Below are 14,694 nucleotides of genomic sequence, written 5' to 3' on the forward strand. Positions count from 1 at the left end.
GATCATTATCGGTTTCTTTGCTCATGCCAAGCCTTTGCTTACATAGCCTCTAGAAACACGCCTTTCGATCCCATCCATTTATCCTCAAGAGCCCTCTTGAACTCATATTGATTTTGCCATTACAATGAACATCATTTCTTTCATGCTTGCTTGATCATCAACTATATCATACATTCCTTATGACAAGTTTCTCCAATTGTGAGACTATGCCTAAGCATATACCTTTGTCTCATTCACAATACCTTGGCTTGTCATTTTGAATTCCACTTACATCAACAAGCTTCATTTGGATATACGAATAAATTCTTTATCGTTGATACATATCCCAATTTCCATGGTAGCTGTTGTTTGTTAATATTCTCATACTAGAACATGTCATTCATCTTGTTATATGAGCATGTGTCTTGAATCTTGATTCATCTCATCACATGGATTACAATTGTGATAATCAATTCCTGCTCATATACTCAACAAGATAGTTATCCCTTTAATCGTGGTGTCAATCAATCCACCAAAACACACTAGGGGCCGAGATGCACTTTCAAGATCTCATAGCTACAGATATTCAACTAACCCATGCCAACCAAGTGCCCCCTTTATGTCAGAAACCCAAGTTAGATCAAGGAGATCTTCAGCCACGGTCCTTGTTCTTCTTACTTTTGGGGGAACACATTTGAAAACATTGGGTGCCAAATTTTCCAAGTTCTGTCCAAGAAGCCAACTATCAGACCAGAATAGTGTGTTCTGATCATTACCAACATTGGTTATAACTGAAATGGCAAACATGGCCGAGGTGTTCAGGTGTATCGGGATTTCCAAGCCAGCCCATGGTCGATCAGGTTTTGTTTTTTCTATCCAAAGCCACCGCATTTGTAGTGCCCATCCCATGACCTCAAGATTATGGATACCGAGCCCTCCTAGCTCGAGTGGTCGCATGACCTTCTCCCAAGCCACCATTGACCTCATTTTTTCCCTTCCATAAGAAGCTCCTTCTGATTTTGTCGATGGCTTTTATAAACCACTTAGGAGCTTTCAGCGCCACCAGCAGATAGATTGGGACTGCTGTGAGAACAGAACATACCATGACAGCACGACCCGATAAACTCATAAGGGAAGCCTTCCATCCAGGTAATTTGTTGGCAATTTTCTCAATCCATGCCATCTGGTCAGCCTTTCTTAGTTTCTTATCCGAAATGGGCAGTCCTAAGTAGGTAGAAAGGAAAGATGTCGTAGTGCATTGGAGAGTACCACTGACCACTTCAACAATATCACTATCACATTTGATGGGAATCACGTTACTCTTAAGCAGATTGGTGTGTAAACCTGAAGCATTACCAAAAAAATCCAGTAGAGATTCTGTGAGTTGAAGATCTGCTTCATCTGGGCGAATAAAAAGAGCCACATCATCTGCATAGAGAGAGAGTCGTCGTCCTGGTGAAAGGAGTGGTTTCAGCAGACCTTCCAAGTCGGCTTGAGCAAACAAACTATTCAAAACATCCATGACCAGAATAAATAGCATGGGAGAGAGAGAATCTCCCTGCCTAAGACCCCGCTGGTGGTAGATGTAATCTCCCGGCTCACCATTTAGAATAATCTGTGTGGAGGCAGATTTGAGGAGATTGGCAATAAGTGTGCACCATGAAGGCCCAAATCCCAAATGCGATAGGGTCTCCAACAGAAAAGGCCAAGCAACTGAATCAAAAGTTTTAGAAATATCCAATTTCAAGAAAAGACTTGCCACCTTGCGACGATGAAGAACCTTGATGGTTTGTTGGACTAGCATAAAGTTGTCGTGGATGCACCGGCCTCTTATGAAGGCACTATGATTAGAAGCCACCATGTTGTCAAGGAGAGGAGCAAGTCTGTTGGCCATCATTTTTGTGACCAGTTTAGCAAAACTATGTAGCAGACTAATTGGTCTATAGTCTTTGGCTTCTAGTGCTTCGGCCTTTTTGGGAATCAGGGTGAGATAGACTAAGTTCAATAGTTTGAGCTTCCTTGCATCCCCTGCTGCAAAGTCATAAGAGCTGCCATAAAATCAGTTTTGATTATAGACCAGCAAGACTTGTAGAATTTTCCAGTGAAGCCATTTGGCCCTAGGGCCTTGTCTGCTGGTAATGAGCTGATTGTTGCCCAAACTTCAGTTTCAGAGAAAGGTGCATCAAGTGCTGAAAGATCAAAGCCAGCTCTGTGGAAAGCCTCAAGATTTAAAGTGGTTGTTCTATCTGCAGCTGTACCTAGAATACCATCAAAAAAATCGAAGAGAATCTGATGTTTTTCTTGCTGTGTCGTGACCACATGATCTTCAATTTTCAGCTTGACAATATAGTTCTTGTGTTTTCTGAAACTGGCTTGTTTGTGGAAGAAGGAGGTATTGGCATCACTATCCTTCAAGTATTGCGAAAAATAGGTCTGTCTTAGGGTGTGTTTGGCAGGGCTCCAGCTCCGGCTTCTTCGGCGGCTCCTGGTGGAGCTCTACCAAACACTCAAAAAGTGGAGCGGTTTCATACTGTAGCATGTGAGATGGTGGAGCTGCAGCTTTGCCTGCGAGGAGGTGGAGCCACAAAACCCAGCTCCACCAGCTCTAGCTCCAGCTCCACCTTTTTTTGCAAGGAGCCGGAGCGCTCCCAAACAGGGCCTTAACCTAGTATGGACATGGAAGTACCGATGTAGAGATAATAATAAATAAAGAATTTGACAAATTAAAGATTCAGGAAGATATCTCACATTTTCAGAAAATAGGAGTATATACATTCTGATTTTTAACAGTGTTTGCATCAATATTTCCAAGCAGCCTATAATCCTCTGATGATGGCAGCTGCACGTTCTGGGTGCAGTTATGGTACTATTATTATACAACAAAGAAATTAGGCCCGCCCAAGAAAACTTAACTATGTCTAGATAAAGTAGCATGATGTTCTTCCCAATTTCTAGAAATCCCACCATGCTCCCTTGTAACTATATGGAGTTTAATTCATATGATCAAGTGGGCAATCATCTTGTACAATTAAGTATCAACATATGCAAATGGAACAACATCATGAGATTATGGATCGGAGAATTTGAAACACCCTATTAGAATTAACCTTATAAATTAGCCTAAGCGAAGCTAACTAGGCATGGACGGACACGAAACAGATAGTTTTTTTTTTATTGTTAACCAAAATGGGCCGAGAATAGTTTTTTATTTTTAACCGAAATGGACCGAGAAAACCCCTCGCCTGCTTCGTCCACATGGAAGAAGATTCCAAAGTCTCTGATGATGATGATAAACACGAACTGCGTTCGGCGATGCTCAAAAAAAAAAACAACTGCGTTCGGCAGGCGGTCCAAATCGCCGCCGCTCCGCTCCGCTCCATCATCCACGCTCGCATTATCCATCGCCTCTGATTAATTAATTCTCCGACACGCCCCATTCCTCCTGCAAGTGAGAGTCCACAGTTCCACACTGCTCTGCTGCGGGGAATCTGTGGACTTGTGGTGCTTCTGTGTATGCGCGCGCGCGAGCAACCCAGGCGGAGCGCGAGGGCCGGAATTCGCCATGGGGCCACCGCTGCCTCTTCCTCTCCTCCTCTTCGTCCTGCTGCTCGCGCTTCTGCCGTCTCCTCCAGCGGCGGTGGCGGCGGGCGGCCCGTCCGCGTGGGGGGCGCTCCGCGGGGCGGCGGGCAGCCGCAGGGCGTCGCCGGCGGAGCAGGAGGCGGCGGCTGCCGGGGTGCTGCGCCGGCTCCTCCCCTCCCACGCGCGCAGCTTCAGCTTCCAGATCGACTCAAAGGTTGGAGGATCGGGGTGCTCCTACTTTTAAATTTGCTCACTGCTCGTTTCGAGGCGGAATTCGTTGACTCCTTTCTGGTGCCCCTTTTGCTCTCGTCGCTCCAGGGAAGCGTCTGCGGTGAATCAAGCTGCTTCAGGATAAGCAACGTCGTCGACAATTTGGGCAAAGGCGGAGCGGAGATTCTGTATGTTGCTCTCTGACCACTTGTGTGTTCCACGCAATTGTAGCTTGCTTGTGAATGTGACTTGCAGTACTATGAACTTTGGTCGTTTAGGAATAAGGGTTTTGAAATGGTCCATCTGATAGCAGTTCTTCCCGTATGCATTGATGAGCTTGATATGCAGATATAGTGACACATGATGATCTTCATTCCTGTTCTAGATTTTGCTGTGTTGTCATCATTCCTTGTCTACCGTCACGTTGGCATGGTGGTTTGCTAAAAATTCAAAAAATTATCTTTGACTTTGGTTCCTTAGTTGAGCACTAGAAATGCATGTAATGCAAGTATAGGCAACGTTAAGTTCTGACTCTATCACGAGGGTTAATGTAATCACCTCTTCATGTTTATGGTGTTACAGGATCCAGGGAACCACAGGTGTTGAGCTCGTGTCTGGTCTCCACTGGTACTTGAAATACTGGTGTGGCGCGCACATCTCTTGGGATAAGACTGGGGGTGCACAACTGGCATCGGTCCCTTCGCCTGGGTCTCTGCCACATGTGAAGGGCGAGGGCGTGAAGATTGAGCGTCCTGTTCCTTGGAATTACTATCAAAATGTTGTCACCTCTAGCTGTGAGTCATTTCTCAGCTTATGTTTCTGTTTTCAGAATCCTACATTTATTTATTCAAAAGCTATTCATATCTTCAATATCAAGCTTTGGGTCCAGCATCACTGAGGCTCATCACAGTCAGCACTCTACTGTCCTTGTGCCATGTTTTCCACGTATGATGTGGTTTTCGAAGTATGATCATGCCATGTTTTGTCTTGATCAGTACCAATCTACTACTTCTATTGCCCATATATAGAACCATTGTATCAGCATTCCAGTCTCATAAATCCATTCCTACTAATTTTCGCCAAAGATTTTTGCTTTGTTAACCTGTAAATTGCAAACATATAGCTTTCCTATTGAACTTTTAGTTATAAGTTCTAATTTTGAAGGAAATATCTTTGGAATCTTCCAACTATTTACAGGGTTTCCAACATTTTTTTATATCTGCTAAAATTCATGTAGTGTTTCTATAGACTCCTTTGTGTGGTGGGACTGAAAAAGATGGGAGAAAGAAATTGACTGGATGGCACTTCAAGGAATTAACTTGCCTTTAGCATTTACGGGACAGGAAGCTATTTGGCAAAAGGTTTTTAAGGTAGTGTCACAGGCATATCTACAATGCTGAAATGTTCTAATTATTGCAACTCATTTTTTTAAAACATTTTTCCATAGTGTTTACACTTTAGAACAGTACAATATTATGAATTGTTCAGAATAGTATGAGTGATGGAGCATATGTTTAGACCTGAGCAAAGTCTGCACCAGTGTAAAAACCAATTCTATTCACATGGTGTTGTCCAATTGTAGCCCACTAGGGTAGCTCAGGAAGTTGAGCTAGGTTGCCTGTCCTTGTTAATAGGAACTGACCATTGCATGCAATATTTAGTATTTACATTCTGTTCTAGAACACTAGAATCCAAATGATCTAATAGCAGAACAGGTCACAAGCTAATGAAACACTGAACCGATTTAGTTCTGTACATGTCAAACTAATTAGGGATAATAGTGTGACAAATTTCAGTGTTTTTCTCCTTTGCCATTTATAACTATATGTCAGATATTGTCTTAACACTGAAAAGTCCTTGCGTCTATTGCAGACTATCAATTATTACCAAAAAAAATACCATCTCTGATCAATTTGGACTTTCTGTAATCATCAAAAACCTAAATGTTAATTTCCTACTCTGTTGAGTACTGTCCCTGTTTCTCCTGTATTGTCCTTGTCATTTTGAATCTGTGCTATGATTTGAGTTTCTTTCTAACTTCTCATTGCGATTGGACCCTTATTAATTCTTGAACGTTATTTCAGAGTTTTAATGTCACCGACAGAGATTTAGATGACTTTTTTGGTGGACCAGCTTTCCTTGCTTGGGCCAGAATGGGGAACTTGCATGGGTAAGGACTAAAATTGTTGGGTTACAGACCCTTTATATCTAACATTCTGGGGTTCTTTATTCTCACTTCTTAATATATTGATGCGCAGGCGCGCAGCTCTCCTGCGCGTTTGAGAAAAAAAGGGACTAAAATTGATCGTCTATTGCTAAACTTGGCAAAAGTTGTGAGAATGTAAGATAAACAGTACATGACTATAAAATGAACAAGGATATATTCTCTGATGTAGGTGTTTGGTTAATGTTCAGATAGGATGAATTTTTACCTTATGCATAAGAAAAAAAGGAGCTCTTATCCAAAAGTGTCTACATCAGTCTACATCACAACATCACCGCACCGAAGATGATATCTTCTGGATGTGTTTGTTCTTTGGAGTTTTGGTTCAATAAAAATTTGTTCATGTTAAAGATTTCTGTACCTGTTGATTCTTTCTCTCATGATATCAGGTGTTACTATTCCATGTGACCAATAATTCATCTATCTCCATTATAACACTTGCTAAACCATTGCAGTAGTTCTGTAGTTAAACTTGATAAATAAGACCTTTGGAGATAGGATCATCTGGTGCTATGTATTGGTCGGTCTGATATAAAAGAGGATGAATTTATGTTTTTTTTCAATCTCTTAGATGGGGTGGACCACTGTCACAAAATTGGTTGGATCAACAATTGGCACTGCAGGAAAAAATACTATCCCGTCTGATTGAGCTAGGGATGGTCCCTGGTATGGTTTGTTTTACTGTTTTTCAATATTTAACAAATTCCATGACATTTATACCACCTTGCCACCTATCTTTCAAGTTTCTTTACATGTGCAGTTCTGTGTATCTTTTGTATTTGTGATGCAATTAAGTTGCAAGACCAGTGCACTTTCGTTCCAGCGATATTCAATTACTACAATATTGAGTTTTGTACTTACGATGCGCTACTATTTTTACAGTTCTTCCATCGTTCTCAGGAAATGTTCCAGCTGTGTTCTCAAAATTGTTTCCATCTGCCAACATTACCCGGCTTGGTGACTGGTAAAATACTTACTTTCTTATAGAATTTGTATTAATGTCATTGATACTTTGTGTAGCTTAGGCCGTTGTTATGACTACCAAACCCTAAACTTGCGATTGTATTCATAATGTCTCATGAAAACTTTGTGATTGTATTCATAACATCTCTTGAAAACACTACACATGACATGTTAGCTTACATTTTTTATTGTCTACATGATATTTTCTGCTTCAGGAATACTGTTGATGCTGATCCTAGGTGGTGCTGCACATATCTTCTTGGTCCATCTGATGCACTGTTTATAGAAGTTGGGCAGGCTTTTATCAAACAACAAATAAAAGGTATGTACCTGTCATTTTTTTTCCTTGCAACATATGAAACTTGATTTTGTTCCAAAGTTTCTGAATCAAATAAAAGATATATAGACATTCATCCTTTTCTTTTATCGTTTTCTATGTATGCAGAATACGGCGATGTGACTAACATCTATAACTGGTACGGCCTATTAATCTGCATCTTCGGAATGTCTCCTGAATGTATTGTGTGATTGCTCTCCGTCCTTTGCATGTTGGGTCACAAGGCTTTGCTATCAGATGCTATCAGTGGAATGGTTTATCTTTCCTTGTTAACAAATGAGTTTAGTTTTGTAGCAAGGGATACAATTTGAATGTTGAACCGATGAAGGGAATATCTCAAAAATACAGTACTACAGTTATTCCTAAGTTGTAAATAATGAAGCAATGCTTTAGCCTTGGAAGATGTCATAGCAGAAGACCTACTATATTCTAATATACCTAGTTTGAATATTCTGTTTTTAAGTGTTTTTTTATTATAGAGTACACGAGGAACTACATTTCGAGACCAAAAGTAACATGGTTATAAACTTAACTATTACACCTGTTCGTTCTTCCCGCAGTTCGCCCTTTCATTTAACTTGCAAGTGTGAACTTGCTATCCTGTGGGGAAAACATGGTTCTTGATTCTGTTTAAAGTATTGATAGAATTTACATATCATCTTGTTTAAGGTACTACTAGTGGATAGTTCAAAATTCTTGATTTATTGGTGGTTCATTATGTCACTGCTCATATATAATTGATTACCAACTTAGCATGCAGTTGGACATTCTGTGTATATATGTTATTTGCTCACTTGTTGTTTTTACTTTCTACATCCTGCACACATTGCACATTTTACAGTTATGGCTGTTACTTTCAGTGACACGTTTAATGAGAATACTCCACCCACAAATGAACCAGCATATATTTCATCACTTGGTTCTGCTATTTATGAAGCAATGTCAAGAGGTAACAAGAATGCCATGTGGTTAATGCAGGTGTGCTCACACCCTTCTTTTACCTTTGAAATGTAAAATATTTCTGCATTTTATGTTGTCATGCCAGTCATATGTTCTATGGATGGTTGTAACTTGTCCAATTAACAAGATGGAGCAGAGTCATTGGGTGGAAAAATATATGTGAAAACATAAAGAAATACGCCATGCAGTCAAACAATGTCCATTGGAAGTACTATATGTGAGGTATCATTTTTAGTAGTGGCTTCTGTCCAAGTTTGTTAAAAGGAAAACTGTCTTAACATGGTGTCTGTGAATATTCTTGCATTAAGCTACAGTTTGTTACCAGTCACCATCTAATGATTGGAAACTTTGAGCATAATCATTAAGTGTGCTTCTTGATTCAGGGTTGGTTATTCTATTCAGATGCTGTGTTCTGGAAGGAGCCCCAAATGAAGGTAAGCTCCTCTCTTGCTTTCAATCGACTTCACTTTGAGCTCTCAAATAATGTGATAACTTATAGAATGTTAATGCAGAAGTTCCTTGTCCTTTTAGCACCTACTTGCTAATAGGTTAACCTGCACCCCTTTGACTTTCAGGCACTACTTCACTCTGTTCCAATTGGTAAGATGATAGTCCTTGATTTATTTGCTGATGTCAAGCCCATTTGGAAAATGTCCTCTCAATTCTACGGTGTACCATACATCTGGTATCTCTACTTTAACTACCCCCTCCTTCCCATCCTGTAATTTGAAACCATCCTTTTTTTTGGGTTCTCCTTTCTGTTTTTGAAATCTGCATAGAATTCCCCATTTCCTCAACCATACTTTATATTAATTTGTTTAATGTAGGTGCTTGCTACACAACTTTGGTGGGAATATTGAAATGTATGGCATACTTGATTCAGTTGCATCTGGTCCCATTGATGCCCATACGAGTTACAATTCAGCAATGGTACGTGCACTCTTTTCTCTAATGGAACAAATATCACATTTTGGGCATTTTCATGTGTGAACTGAAACATTTATTGTCTGGTCTATCAATTTTTAAGTGAACCAATGTATTCTGCCATATGTGCTTGTTATTCTGATTATTCGGTCATTCATCTTTCATGATAGACATGTAGATTTCCGAAACTCATGCATTTCATAGGATGCATCTAATGAATACTTATGAAGTTACGTTCTGCTCTTTTTTTTAGATTGGTGTTGGCATGTGCATGGAGGGAATAGAACAGAATCCAGTTGTTTATGAACTTACATCTGAAATGGCATTTCGTGATAAGAAGGTTGAAGTTGAGGTAAATAGTATAAACCTAGACTTTATGAATTATATTTCACTGCTATTCACATTTCTTTATTTTGGAACTATTATAGTTGTATAGAGTGGTATGTGCCACTGCATAGAATTTAGCACTTTAAATCAATGTACCATTACACAAGGTTTTTTATTTGAAATGCTAAAGATAGCTAATCTGATCAAAAGGTAGCTTCTGCCTTCTGCTAATAGTCTTCCTTTCCCTCGTTTGATTTTAGCAAGATAAGGGAATCAGTTTTAATTTTTTTTTTAGAGAAAAGGAGTGATCAGTTTTAAATTTTCTCCGTCTTGAGTAAAATGTTGACAGGTGCAGTACCAGAAAATGAGAAAAGGATTACCAAATACCAAACTCTGTAACTTTTATAATTTCTTGGTTGACATCCTTGCACACACTGTGCTATTTAGTACAAATCATGTCTCTTTTCTTTCATCGAAAACTCGCTATGGCTTTGTCCAATAGTACTGCTTTAGATATTATCCTACATCTGTTAAATTTGACCTCATATTTTGCTTTGATAGGTTGATTGCCATCTAACATTTGTCCATAACCTTCCAGGATTGGTTAAAAACATACTCCTATAGGCGATATGGTCAAGCAAATGCTGAAATAGAGAAAGCTTGGAGATATTTGTATCGTACGATATACAATTGCACTGATGGAATTGCGGTGTGATTTCAAACATTCTTCTTTGTTGCAACTATGCAGTGCCTGTCCCTAGAGTAATATGCTCTTCCATATGTTGGTTGCAGGATCATAATAAGGACTATATAGTTGAATTTCCAGACATAAGTCCAAGCTCGTTCAGCTCTCAGCTTTCTAAACGAAGGGGTATGTCAATTCAGAGTAACCATAGGAGGTTTTTCTTAAGTGAGGTCTCTGGAAGCCTACCACATCCACATCTATGGTATTCCACAAAGGAGGCCATCAAAGCCCTTGAACTATTCCTCGATGCAGGAAATGATTTTTCAAGAAGTCTCACATATAGGTCTGATATGCATCCCTCTTTTTAAGTCTTAAGATCAGTTCGTTCCTTTTCAGCCGTTGCCAACTCTGTTCCTGAGTCCATAGGTTTGATGCCCAATTTGGGGTATTAAATTGACGCTCAGTTTTTCATTTATTTTGGTTTAGTGAAATGAAGGTAGTTATGCCACTTAGGCATGATTTTGTAACCGAGTATTACTGATGAGTGATGACTCTTACCTCAGGTATGACCTTGTCGACCTAACTAGGCAGTGCCTATCAAAACTAGCAAATGAAGTGTACCTTGACGCGATGCATTCATACCAGAAGAAAGATTTGAGTAGCTTGAATTCAAACACAAGGAAATTTCTTGAAATCATTGTGGATATTGATGTACTACTGGCTGCTGATGATAATTTTCTGCTGGGCCCCTGGTTGGAAAGTGCAAAAAGTCTTGCTGTCACTGACAATGAACGCAAGCAGGTACGTTCAATGTTGTTCATCTAATATCTGGTCTTTTTCTTCCTGTTATCGAGGACTGAACTGAAACTTCTTCTATCAGTACGAGTGGAATGCCAGAACACAGGTGACGATGTGGTACGACAACACCGAGACCGAGCAGAGTAAATTGCATGACTACGGTAATGCCAAGTACAATAGCTTGTAAGTTGATACCTACTAGTTGTCTGGCACAGCTCTGCATTACTAATCCTGGTCTTCCTTGTTCATCCCAATGCAAATTACCAGCCAATAAGTTTTGGAGCGGCCTGCTAAAGAGCTATTACCTTCCACGGGCATCAAAGTACTTCGTGTACCTAACAAGGAGCCTGCAAGAGAACCGGAGCTTCCAGCTGGAGGAATGGAGGAAGGACTGGATCTCTTATTCCAACCAGTGGCAGTCCGGGAAGGAGCTGTACGCCGTGAAGGCCACGGGTGACACCCTGGCAATCTCGAGGTCGCTGTACAGAAAATACTTCAGCTAGTCGCAGGCCGCAGCTTTGGTTTGGTGTCTCTGTCTGGTGTGAGAAATTTACCTGTATTCTATGTGATCCAGTTGGTTCATTTCACCGTTTGGTTCAGGCGTAGTGGTTGTTCCAATTTCCAAACAAGGTGCAGATTGCAATGCATGATGCGAAAGGCAGATGTGTATATATAGATGTGCGTGCGTGCGTGACGCTTTACTGTATGGCCATATGTTAGATCGCATGAACGTTCCGGCCAAACGGGCCCAGTGCGAAATATTAAGGTCGAGTGTCGTGGCTGTCTAAGAATGGTCGTGGCTCGTGGGCAACTCGCGTTTGGCGACTGGCGTCGGTGAGTTGACACCGTGACCGCCAGGCGTGAGTCCGTTCCGCCTCCACGAGGCGCGAGTGTCGACAGGCGACGAAACAGCATTGGTCTTGCCTTCAGTGTCGGTGATCGATTTGAACGCCGCCGCGGCCGGCGAGCGGAAGGCCATGCTTCGGGAGGTCAACAATAGGGAATGCGATATGTGACTTCCAGGTGCAATTTGGATCTCGTTTTACTACGAATTGGATTGCAAATTAATAAAATCAATGTCTCCTACATTACTATATATAAGCTATACTTTATATTTTAGAGACTTCAAATTTGAGGGCTCTGTGCGGTCGCACTGGCGGGACACTCGTGTTGATCGTGAAGTTGGTCATGTTTGGTTTGTGCTAGGACTCCTAGCGCTAGAAGGGAATCTTATATGCATGTACTACTAAAGGAAGTCTATTTGCAAAAAAATTTCATATATGAGTGTAACCATGCGGACAAAGATCCCATTAGATTTGTCATATCTAATTAACAGTTAAAGTTATGCTAAATTTTATCGTAGCACAAACCAAACAAAACCGTTGTCTCCCCGATGTATTGGAGCTTCATGTATGATGAGTTTCTCACGGTTCATCAAGTCTCCGAGCGGAGGCCGGGGAGAAGCGGTGGTGGGTACCGTGCCTGTCATGTTGGATCGAAAGGACTCGGGCCCGTTTAGTTTCCAAAAAATTTTGAACAGTATCTGTTACATCAAATTTTCGGACACATACATGAAGCATTAAATATAGTTAAAAAATAACTAATTACACAGTCTAACTGATTAGCACAAGCTGAATCTCTTAAGTCTAATTAGTCTATAAATGAACATTATTTGTCAAGTAATAATGAAATATGCTACAGTACTAAAATCTAAACTTTTTCACCAACTAAACACACCCTCGGTCACACACTGAGCCACCGAGTCTCCAACCTACTCGGTTCCCGCGTATCCAACCGCGTACAACAACCGGGCCGAGCAAACAGACCCAAACGGACCCCACCAGGAGTTTAAAAGCCGTCTCCAGCCCAAACACTGCGACGCAAAACCAGCCTGGTCGGCCCCGCACGCCCACAAAACCCCGAGTCCCCGGCTCGTAACGGCCAAGTAAAAACCCCCCTCTCGCTTCCTTCCCTTGCAAGTTCGCCATTGCTCCAGAAAACTAATGACGGGGTCGAATGGTGCTTCCTAGAGAAAATGATGCTAAAATTGGGATTTGCAGTGCAGTGGGTGAAAAGGGTGATGAAGTGTGTTTCGACAGTGAGCTATCGCATTAAAGTCAATGGGGATTACTCCAACAAAATCTATCCACAGAGAGGGTTGCGCTAAGGGGATCCCTTGTCTCCTTATCTTTTCATCTTGTGTGCAGAGGGTCTTTCAGCATTGCTGCAGAAAGCAGAGGAGCAGGGCCGAATTGAGGGGATAAGAGTGTGCAGGGAAGCCCTGAGAATTAACCACCTTTTCTTTGCAGATGATTCACTAATTTTGATGCGAGCCTATAAGGGGGATGCACAAGAGTTAAAGAGGATTTTACAAGTTTATGAGACTGCCTCGGGACAGGTGATCAATAGAGATAAATCTGTTGTCTTGTTCAGTCCAAATACTAGCTCTGATGATAAGGAGGAGGTGAGACAAGCACTCAATATTGTCCTAGAAGCGAAGAATGAGAAATACCTGGGGCTGCCGGTCTCATTTGGGAAATCAAGGAAAAAAGCTTTTGAATACATAAAGAAAAAAGTTTGGTTCCGGATTCAGGGGTGGCAGGAGAAATTGTTGTCCAAGGCAGGAAAGGAAATTTTAGTATAAGCAGTGGCTCAAGCTATTCCAACCTATGCTATGTCCTGTTTCGAGCTGACTATATGGCTTTGTGATGAGCTGAGTTCCATGATTGGTAGATGGTGGTGGAGCCAGAACAACGAGGATAATAAAATTCATTGGCTGGCATGGGACAAGCTGACCCTCCCAAAAAATAAGGGAGGCCTGGGTTTCCGAGATCTCTATTTGTTTAACCAGGCCATGCTAACTAGACAAGCATGGAGACTATTGGTTTCCCCAGATACTTTATGTGGTCAGGTGCTAAAGGCCAAATATTTTCCCAATGGTACTATCTTGCAATGTGAGGCACGTGATGGGATCTCTTACACATGGAGAAGTATCTTGAAAGGAGTGGACTTGATTAAGGAGGGGGTCCTCTGGCGGATAGGGAATGGTGAATCAGTGAATATTTGGACGAATCCATGGATTCCACATGGCAAAACGAGAAGACCGGCTACTTATAGAGGGGCTGCTGTATTGACAAGGGTAGTGGATTTACTGGACCTAGTTTCCGGGTCATGGTATGAGACCTTAGTGAAGGACACCTTTTCAGAGTTTGATGCTGAAGCTATTCTAAAATTGAGAGTTAATCCAGATATGAAGGACAGGCATGCTTGGCATTTTGATAAAAAGGGGTTGTTCTCGGTAAAATCAGCATATAAACTGGCCGTACAGAGAAGAGAAAATGAGATGGGCAGGAATGCAACAAGTTCTGAGTCATTGCCAGTGGGAAACTCGGGGTTTAGGTGGGATAAAATATGGGGGATGGAGGTCCCAAACAAGGTGAAAATGTTTATTTGGCGCTTAGTGCATAATAGTTTGGCGGTGCGGCGAAATTTGCTCCGCAGAGGTATGAAGGTGGACACCCTCTGTCCCATGTGTCAAAGGTTAGATGAGGACCCGGGCATCTTTTTTTCAAATGCAAAGGAGTGAAGGAGTGCTGGAGGAGGCTAAATCTAGAGGAATACCGGATCATTTTAGCTGTTTGTCACTCTGGAAAGGATATGATGCAGACAATCTGGTCTCTCCCATCACAGATTCAATTGTAAATTATT

General features: G+C 41.4%; 1 pseudogene across 1 annotated transcript; it reads left to right on the forward strand.

Annotated features, from left to right (window-relative positions):
- The first annotated feature begins 3,285 nt into the window (after positions 1-3,285).
- On the forward strand, positions 3,286-11,758 carry LOC120687857 (annotated as a pseudogene). The gene is made up of 19 exons (XR_005680887.1): positions 3,286-3,772; positions 3,877-3,956; positions 4,351-4,562; positions 5,017-5,138; positions 5,853-5,938; positions 6,564-6,658; positions 6,875-6,956; positions 7,171-7,277; positions 7,401-7,431; positions 8,153-8,270; positions 8,636-8,686; positions 8,828-8,937; positions 9,080-9,182; positions 9,430-9,528; positions 10,102-10,212; positions 10,296-10,531; positions 10,752-10,989; positions 11,069-11,147; positions 11,254-11,758. The product of XR_005680887.1 is annotated as an alpha-N-acetylglucosaminidase-like (transcript).
- Positions 11,759-14,694: the final 2,936 nt, after the last annotated feature.

Source organism: Panicum virgatum, chromosome 9N (genome assembly GCF_016808335.1).
Source record: "Panicum virgatum strain AP13 chromosome 9N, P.virgatum_v5, whole genome shotgun sequence".
NCBI classification, from domain to species: Eukaryota; Viridiplantae; Streptophyta; class Magnoliopsida; order Poales; family Poaceae; genus Panicum; species Panicum virgatum.